General features: G+C 46.5%; 1 pseudogene; it reads left to right on the forward strand.

Annotated features, from left to right (window-relative positions):
- The first annotated feature begins 954 nt into the window (after positions 1-954).
- On the forward strand, positions 955-1425 carry LOC114622004 (annotated as a pseudogene).
- The last annotated feature ends 8496 nt before the right edge of the window (positions 1426-9921 follow it).

The following is a 9921-nucleotide window of genomic DNA, read 5'->3' on the forward strand; positions in this document are numbered from 1 at the left end:
TGGGAGGCAGAGGCAGGCAGATTTCTGAGTTTGAGGCTAGCCTAGTCTACAGAGTGAGTTCCAGGACAGCCAGGGCTACACAGGGAAACCCTGTCTCGAAAAACAAAAACAACAAACAAACAAAAAAACAACAAAATTAATTAATGAATTAATTAATTAAATTTTTTAAAGGGGGGGGGGCAGCTCTAGAGGGATGGCTCAGCAGTTAAAAGCACTGGCTCTTTTCCAGAGGACTTGGGTTCCATTCTCAGTATCAGTATGGCAGCTTACAAGCCTCTCAAATTCCTACTTCAGGGGATCAGATGCCCTCTTCTGGCCTGCATGAGCACCAGGTACATACATGTATGGTGCACAGACATACCTACAGGCAAAACACTCATACATGTAAAATAGATAATTAAATATTTTAAAAGCCGGGCGGTGGTGGCCCACGCCTTTGATCCCAGCACTTGGGAGGCAGAGGCAGGTGGATTTCTGAGTTCCAGGACAGCCTGGTCTACAGAGTGAGTTCCAGGACAGCCAAGGATATACAGAGAAACCCTGTCTTGAAAAACCAAAAAAAAAAAAAAAAGAAAAAAAGAAAAAAAAATTAAATGCCAGAATTATGTTTCAGGCCATTTCAGAAATTGTTAGAAATTTTTTCCTAATCATAAACGGTAACCCATGTATTTATTTTTTTATGAATCTCGAATCTAAGTTCCAGCTTCTTTGTTTTGTTTCTGTTTTTTTCAAAGGGTTAGCTGGGATTAGAGGTCAGCACCTCCACGCCTGGCTAAAATCCAACTTCTAACATCCAAAATTCTAATACAATACAACTCACAATACAAGACATGCTGACTTGATACTTATATAACAGTAGAAAAATCCTTAAAGTCTGTTCTCTTAGTAAACCATTTCGCTTCTATAAGAGCAGAAATGTGTGTTAAAAAATACTACAGTCCTTTTTTTGCCAAGATGGCGCCGAAAGCGAAGAAGGAAGCTCCTGCCCCTCCAAAAGCTGAAGCCGAAGCGAAGGCCTTGAAAGCTAAGAAGGCAGTGTTGAAAGGCGTCCACAGCCACAAAAAGAAGAAGATCCGAACGTCACCCACCTTCTGGCGGCCCAAGACACTGCGGCTCCGGAGGCAGCCAAAATATCCTCGGAAAAGTGCACCCAGGAGAAACAAGCTTGACCACTATGCTATCATCAAATTCCCACTGACCACTGAGTCAGCCATGAAGAAAATAGAGGACAACAACACACTTGTGTCCATTGTGGATGTCAAGGCCAACAAGCACCAGGTCAAACAGGCCGTGAAGAAACTCTATGACATTGATGTGGCCAAAGTCAATACCTTGATAAGGCCTGATGGAGAGAAGAAGGCATATGTCTGCCTGGCTCCTGATGATGATGCTCTGGATGTTGCCAACAAGATTGGGATCATCTAAACTGAGTCCAGATGACTCATTCTAAATAGACACTTTTTTTTTTCACCATAAAAAAAAAAACTACAGTCATAATATATACAATGATGTGTGTGTGTGTTTTAAGGTACGCGCTCATATATTCTAGTATGGCCTCTACCATACTTTGTAGCCCAGTGTGGCCTTGAATTTCTGATCCTCCTGTCTGCATCTCCTATGTACAGGGATTTTGGGGATGTACTGTCATGCCCAGTTTATACAGAGCCAAAGATCAAACCCAGGGCTTTGTATATGCTAAGTAAGCAGTCTACTAACGGCACTACCCCCTCAACCCTACAGAATAGTCTTGAATTTAAGTAGAGATGTGTGTGGACAGTGGTCATTGGCACTGCGTGGCCCAATAACATTCATATGCAAAGTACTCACGTTGTATGTCCACAACCAAGGCTTGTGGGGGCACAAGGATGGGAGAGCATTCCCAGAAACCCTAGGGCTGAATTACATATTTAATTTTCAACAAAATTTTTCATGACTTTCTACTTTTCATGATATAACCCTCTATGTGTTAGCAACTCTCAGTTTAAGAAGCTGGTCTCTAAAGTCCTCGTCCACAGCTGGCCTCACAGTGTAGACTCAGTCCAGGGAAAGAAAACATATTCTTCTTGATAACTTACTTCTCCAATGGTGATATGAGCAAACTTCAAACCAGATTAGATTGTATTAAGTGCAGGTTTTTTGGGAAGCTGCTTGCAGGTAGGTGAGTTCACTGGCCCCAAGGACCGAGGCCAGGGAAGTCACCACAGGGAGAGAGACGGGAGGAGGAAGAGAAAGAGAGAAAGGGTGCACAAGAGAGAGAGGAGAGAAGGAGAAAAGAAATATCAAGAAAACCAAAATATCTGGATTATCTAGGGAAGAGCCTCTAGGGGAAGTAGCTCTAGAGCCACTGGGCTGGGAAGTTCAGGGTTGGGGGCAGGGTATGCCAGGTAGGGACTGAGGGATGCTGGGAGAACCTGGAGGCCAGGTTTGCTTTGGTATGTAAGATATGCACCTCTCCCTTGTCTCAGTGTCTGAAACCAAACACTTCTCTGTATCCACTATTAGCAACAACCAGCAACACCTCATCTTGCCAAGCCAATCAACCAGATATCAATTTCCCTAAGTTCAGAATCGCTGCCCCTCCAGCTAGTCACAGAAAGACACACAACCCTGAAGTGGAAACTTAAGGATTCTTTGGAAAGTTGGTTATTTGGTGTTTTGCTGGGGTAAACCCATGAAGGGAACATTTAGCTTTGGTGGACGTAGTTCCACTAAAGAATTAGTTAGTGGTTGGAAGTTAGTTTTGTGGTGAAAGACTAAGGCAGACTCATGAAGGAACATTTCGATGAAGCAGACACAGGAGAGAGGATGTTCTGCTAAAGCAAACACATGAAAGGATACATGATGAAGGATTCTTTGCTAATGACATCCACTGTTCCACCTTACATTGTATAATTAAGTTCAGTTTGTCAGGCACCATGGATAGAAACACACCCAAAAACTTCTGGTGGTGTGCTGTGGCTTCTTGCCGCTTCCTCAGACTCAGGCTGACTAGCAGGATGATGTTGGCTGAGACAGATTCACGTGCTGAGGCAAGACCCGTGAAGGACACATAATGTTTGGAGAGAAAGTGTATAAAAAGTGACAGAGGTTGAGCCTGGCTTGCTAGTGCAGCTAGCTGTGCAGCATTTGTGGGTCTTTGATGATCTTGTTCCCTGAGACAGGCACAGCCGAGAACTTCTCCTGCCATTCCCCCTGGTCCCTCCTGCTGACCCACCAAGGCTGAGGTCTGGCTGTCTCTGCTAGGTCGTATGACCATTGTTGCTAACTTGACTCTACCGAACTGGACTGCTGGCGTATCCCTGAAGTGTCTGCAAGTAGATCAAGCTGTCGCTGCTGATCTGTGAACTGAACTGCTGATTTCCAGATAACAGGCTGGATCTGCTCCAAAGAACCTTTTTAAACAGGTCTGCTTCCCCCATATCCTTTCTTTCCCACTACCTCTGGTGGGTGGTGGGCTATAAGGGAGGTTAAAGCATTTAAAAACCATCAGTAAAAATAGGTTTTGAGCCAGGCAGTGGTGGTGCATGCCTTTAATCCCAGCACTTGGGAGGCAGAGGCAGGCTGATCTGTGAGTTAGAGGCCAGCCTGGTCTACAGAGTGAGTTCCAGGACAGTTAGGGCTATATAGAGAAACCCTGTCTCAAAAAAGAAAAGAAAAGAAAAAAAGAAGAAAACAGGTTTTGAAAAAAAAATAGAGTTACATAACCCTGAAACTCTGAGGTCAATTCATCCTGAACCCTGGCATCCTGACCAAAGGCATCCATTGGTGACCAGGATCTATGTTCAGAAGACTAACTCCTCTTTTGTCCTGTGGGAAGGGAACATGTGATACCTCAAATAGAAAATCCCTGGGCCTGGTAGTGGTATTCTAGAGGCTGAGACAGGAGGATTGATGGATTGGAAACTCAATTCCTACCTAGGCAACTTAGTCTTGGCACCTTGTCTAAAAACAAAAGTAGAAGGTGGGGAAAGTATGAGCTTTGTTCAGCAATAGAGCACCAGACAGTCACTACAGGCCCAAGGTTTAACTTCCAGCATTGCAGTAAAAACAAACAAACAAAAAAAATCCAGAAACAGTAATATTAGCATGTTATTTAAAAGAAAAAAAAGCAAATACTGGAGTGCGGTGAGGGGGCTACCGAGTTGAGAAGCCAAGAACAATTCTTATTTTTATCTTGTTGTGTATTTAGCCCATCTCATTTTCTTTTCTTTATTATTATTATTATTATTTTGTTTTTTTAGGTTTTTTGAGACAGGATTTCTCTGTGTAGTCCTGGCTGTCCTGGAACTCACTCTGTAGACCAGGCTGGCCTCAAACTCAGAAATCCACCTGCCTCTGCCTCCCAAGTGCCGGGATTAAAGGCGTGCGCCACCACCGCCTGGCGAAACAATATTTCTAAAATCTTAGTATCCTATCCCATTCGAAGCCTTCCCCAGACTCTGGTTCCTATGTAGTGCATGGCTGGTCTGTCTTAATGCAGTCCCCAAACTGGGTGGCTCTAGGACCAGATTTAGCATTCAGGATCCCTGTACCAGCGGACAGGTGGCCTCTGTGCTGGGAAAGTGAATCTGCTGAGGCTCTCTCAACTCCTGGGGTATGCTGTCAACCTAGCACAGTGAATGGATACACATCCCCATATCTGTCTTTATGTTCAGGTGCAGTTCTCTCGGCATATTCTCTCCGTGTGGTCCGTGCTCAGATGGCTTCGTTTTGTAAGAAAACAAGTCCTAACAGATTAGGGGCCCAGCCAACTCCATCTGGTATGACCTCATCTTAAGTAGTTACATCTGTAATGATCTAAACTCCAAATCACACTTGAAGAGTTCAGGACTTTGTGGTGCTTTGAGTATGACTAGCCCAGGGAGTAGCACTATTTGGAGGTGTGGCCCTGTTGGAGTAGGTGTGTCACTGTGGGCATAGGCTTTAAGGCCCTCACCCTAGCTGCCTGGAAGCCAGTCTTCTCCTAACAGCCTTCAGGTGAAGATAGAGAACTCTCAGTTCCTCCTGCACCATGTCTGCCTGGATGCTGGCATGCTCCTGCCTTGATGATAATGTACTGAGTCTGAACCTTCAAGCCAGCCCCAATTAAATGTCCTTATAAGAGTTGCCTTGGTCATGGTGTCTGTTCACAGCAGTAAACCCTAAGACAGACTTCAATATACAAACTTGGGAGGACACAATCAACTCATAACACTGTTAAAAGTGTAAGGCATCAGCCAGGCAAGGTATAGCAGGAATGTAATCCCAACAAGGGGAAGTGAGAGTAGGAGCAGTTCAAGGTCGTACTGGCTGGATACTGACTTACATGAGACCCAGTGGTAGGGGCAGCCTGACCTGGTGGTGCATGCCTTTAACCCAGGACTCAGGAGGCAGAGGCTGGTGTATCACTGAGTTCCAGGCCAGCTTGGTCTACAGAGTGAATTCCAGGATAACCAGGGCTATACAGAGAAACTGTCTCCAAAAACAAAACCAAAAAAAAAAAAAAGAAAAAAAAAGAAAGAAAAAGGGCTTAGTAAATAATGTTGATATTCTTTGTGAAATGTTAAGACAAAGTCAGCTACATTGTGTCAATAAAAACAAAACCCCACATTCCACCCTACTTCAACTCAAGGACATCAAAGCACCTTGCAGAGAGCTGAACAGCTTGCCTCTGATAATATTCCCCAGCGGGGAAGGATGGAACAGATACAGCCTAAGAGAAGACCTCCATGGAACAGCATCTCCAACACCAAGTGGAGGCTCCTCTAGCCAGAGAGAAGCCAAAACTTTTCTGCAGTCGCTGCTACAAAAATGCAAGCTCTGCTTACCACAGGGCTGGCGAGGAGGCTCAGCAGTTAGGAGCACCTGTTCTTGCAGAAGACCAAGGCTTAATCCCTGGCACCTACACAGTAGCTCACCATCATGCTTTTTGTTTGTTTGTTTGTTTTTTGTTTTTTGTTTTTTGTTTTTTCAAGACAGGGTTTCTCTGTGTAGCCCTGGCTGTCGCTGGCCTCGAACTCAGAAATCCGCCTGTCTCTGGCTCACCATCATCCTTAACCCCCGATCCAGGAGATCATCTGGAGTGCACATGGTGCACATACACACAAGCAGGCAATAACATTCATACAAACAAAGTGAAATAGAAACATGCAAAGTCTTTTAAGCCGGGCAATGGTGGCACATGCCTTTAATCCCAGCAGTTGGGAGGCAGAGGCAGGTGGATTTCTGAGTTTGAGGCCAGCCTGGTCTACAGAGTGAGTTCCAGGACAGCCAGGCTTACACAGAGAAACTCTGTCTCGAAAAACAAAAAAACAACAAAAAAGTCTTTTAAAAGAGTGTTGCAAGATCGAAGGGCACACAAAGCGCGTGCCAGGTACTGATGTAAGTGTTTTGTATGGTTGAATTCATTTAATGAACCCAATTAACTTTCAGGGACGGTGTAGTGCAGAGTCTGGCCCTCAGTCCCACAGCTCTACAGCTGAAGCCTCTGGTTTCTCTTCCGTGAAGTGTGGACAAGCACTCAACCTCACGGCCACTCTGAGGAGTAAGTACAGTAACATAGGTAGAGCACTTCAGCCTGGAGGCCTTCCTTATCATTTCTTAGATACAAAGAAACTAATGCACCTGGGGGAAAAAAGTGTTCTGAATTCACATAATAAAGACAGAGATGGCTCAGTGGTTAAGGGCACTGACTGCTCTTCCAGAAGTCCTGAGTTCAATTCCCAGCAACCACATGGTGGCTCACAACCATCTGTAATTGAATCAGATGCCCTCTTCTGATGTGTCTGAAGCTATAGTGTAGTCATACAAATAAAATAAATAAATATTAAAAAAAATAAATAGCCGGGCAGTGGTGGCGCACGCCTTTAATCCCAGCACTTGGGAGGTAGAGGCAGGCAGATTTCTGAGTTCAAGGCCAGCCTGGTCTACAGAATGAGTTCCAGAACAGCCAGGTCTACACAGAGAAATCCTGTCTCGAAAAAAAGAGAGAGAGAAAAAAGAAAACAAACAAAAAAATAAATAAATAAAGACAGAAAATGGAAAATTTGGGGATGCTTTCTGCCATATCTCAGTCTGCCTTTTTGACATGTACATCGTGGTGGAGGTGAACTTGAAGGAATGATTGCTCTATTGGTCCTGGTGGCTGATCTCTAATAAGCCTGGTCACCACCACATCAAAGGAACCACTGAGACAACAGACTAGTGAAGTCAGGAGAATCCAAATCCTGCCCACACTTCAAAGCCAGCTCCTCTCTGGGAAGTTGTTACAGGCATCCCTTTCAAAGAGTGTAAACAATACAGCCCAGGGAACTACAGACACAAACCCAGCACTCAGAGAGGCTCCTGACACACACCCAAGACCTAAAATATCTCCCCAGAAAAGCTTTCATTCTACCTACCACCTTCTTAATTTCTTCTTTGCATGACCAAACAGCGGGCAAGTGCTTGGAACGGAGCGGGCTGTGGTGGCACAGGCCTATAGTCTCAGCACTTGGAAAACTGAGACAGGAGGATTACCACAAAGTCGAGACCATCCTCGGCTCCACATCGAGTGCCAAGGCAACCGGGTACATAGCAAGACTCTGTCTAACAAATAAACATCTAACATGGCAGGTGGGACTGGCCTGCAAACACATTTCATCACAGACAGCCCTCTGCTTCCTGGGATTCAACCCTTCCCTCCGCATATTTGGTGTTTGAAAGGCACAACCAAAAATAAACATTTCTTCACTTTTTGGCTGGAGGTGGAACAGCAGAGACGACCGAGGGTTCTAGAAGGCCGATCTGCTTTTTTTTCTGAGCAGGTGCTCCGCAGCCCAGCCTTTGAATTATCCACTCCGTGCCCTTGGCAAATCAACAACAGACCGTCTCCACCTGTTTAAGACCCAGTGTTTAGTGACTAGGGGTTTTCTGGAGCTCCCCTAATTACTCAGGAAGCAGCAGCACAGTGGACAGACCCCACTGGGCACGCAGTTCCCGGGAGGAATTCCTCTAGACAGCGCGTCCTTTTCCCAGACCCTTGAGCATCTCTCCGGACCTCCTGCGCGTTCACACCTCTCTGTGCACCCCCATCCCGCGCGTTCACACTCCAGTCTTCCTAGCAGCCCAGCCCCCAGCCCGCGGACCCCCGCGCGTGCCCCGCGCCCCAGCCGGGAGCCGGAGAAACGTGCGGCACGTGCGCTGCGCGGTGATTGGCAGCTGCGGACTTGAGGCTCCGCACCCCACCCCGCCTCTCATCCTGCTGGGGAAGGGGAGTCGGGAGCTGCGGCTGGTCTAGCCGGCCTGGCTTTCGCTGTCCGGAACCTAGAACAATGACACTTGATGGGGCCGAGGGAGGCGGGAACTGGGCCAGTGCTCTTGTGTTCCGGAACCGCTTGAGCTTGCTTTATGGGGCGTGGATACTATTCTTGAGGGGTGGAAATACTTTCTATAAGTGCTGAGAATGTGTTTTCCACAGTTTTGCCTGGAGCCCAGGGTATTTTAACCTCAGCATCTTAAAAGACAGAGCCAGGAATTTACACCCCACCCCCACTCCGGAGCCTTCGATAGGCTTAAGAGAGCTAGAAAAGAGCTTGAGAAAATGACAAAGGCGCAGCTCCTGTGGGTAACCAGGGAGAGATGCTCCGCCTCATAAGGGACCAGAAAGATGTCCATGAAAGGATCACGTTGGCTTAACTGGAAAAGCGTCCCAAAGGAGGTAATTTGACAGAGGTGGCAGAAACCGTGCTGAGGACATAACAGACGCGTGGCTGCAACGCTCAAAGAGTACCGGAGAAAGAACAGCTTTTCCAGTGAGCTGTCCCGAGAGTGAGCCGCGAGGCCCAAGAAGCCCTATGATTCTCGGACAAATAGTAGCTCCTGGAACCCAGCGGCACCAACGCAGTAGAAACCTTACAGCCTCATCTGTAAGGGACTGAGATCAGAAACCTAGAGACTAAGAACCTTCTCTTGGAGTCTTTTTTGCAGAAGTCTAGCATAGGTGTGTATGACATGCCCAGCCTGTCCCTGGATTCTGTGATTTGGATCAGAGTCTCTGGGCTCTGCCCCACAGCGGGAAGTGGAGGAAAGGGAAGCCCAGCTGTGCCATGTCCTGTGTCACTTTTCCCTGCTGCAGATGTTTACAGTTTTATTTGTTTTCCATTGCTGCCCGTTGAATTATTGTATGCAGCTATCACTATAGCCTGTGGGACAAGTATGAGTCTGCATATGGGGACTGTGAGTCCCCACCCAAATGAGTCCACACCCAAAGTGCCACAACCAGTTAGTGCTTCTTTGGGGCTGCAGTGCAGGTGTCCTGACTGGAAATGCAGAGCAATTTACATCAAAGGAAGAGACCACTCCTGGCTAGGATCCTCAGCTGAAGTGCCAGGAAGGGATGGATAGGTTCTTTGCTCCCTCAGTCTAGGTTGGTTGGTTGGTTGGTTGGTTGGTTGGATTGGTTTTTCAAGACAGGGTTTCTCTGTGTAGCCTCTCAGATACTAAAATTGAAAGCAAGTGCCACCATCACCTGGCATAGGCAACATAATCTTAAGGGAGTATCATTATCTTCTATAGCCCAGGGCAGCCTTGAACTCATTACCTAGGGAGGGACGGCTTTGAACTCCTGACCCTCTTCTTTGTTTACTCTTCATTACTGGGATAGAATACCAAGATTAAGGCAACTTGAGAGTTATTTTGGCTTAGGGTTTCAGGGGGATCGAGTATGTAACGATGGGGGAACCATGGTGGCAGGCAGGCATGGTGGCAGGAAACTGAGATGTCACATCTTCAACCACACACAGAAAGCAAAGAGCCAACAAGACTGGGGCAGGACTGTAAACTTTCAAAGTCCTCCCACAATGACATACTTCTGACGGCATAGTCACATGTTCTAAAGGTTTCATTACCTTCCCAAGTAGTGCCCCCAGCTGATGACAAAATGTTTAAATGCTTGAATCTATG

This window comes from Grammomys surdaster, unplaced genomic scaffold, assembly GCF_004785775.1.
Source record: "Grammomys surdaster isolate TR1022 unplaced genomic scaffold, NIH_TR_1.0 186, whole genome shotgun sequence".
NCBI lineage: Eukaryota > Metazoa > Chordata > Mammalia > Rodentia > Muridae > Grammomys > Grammomys surdaster.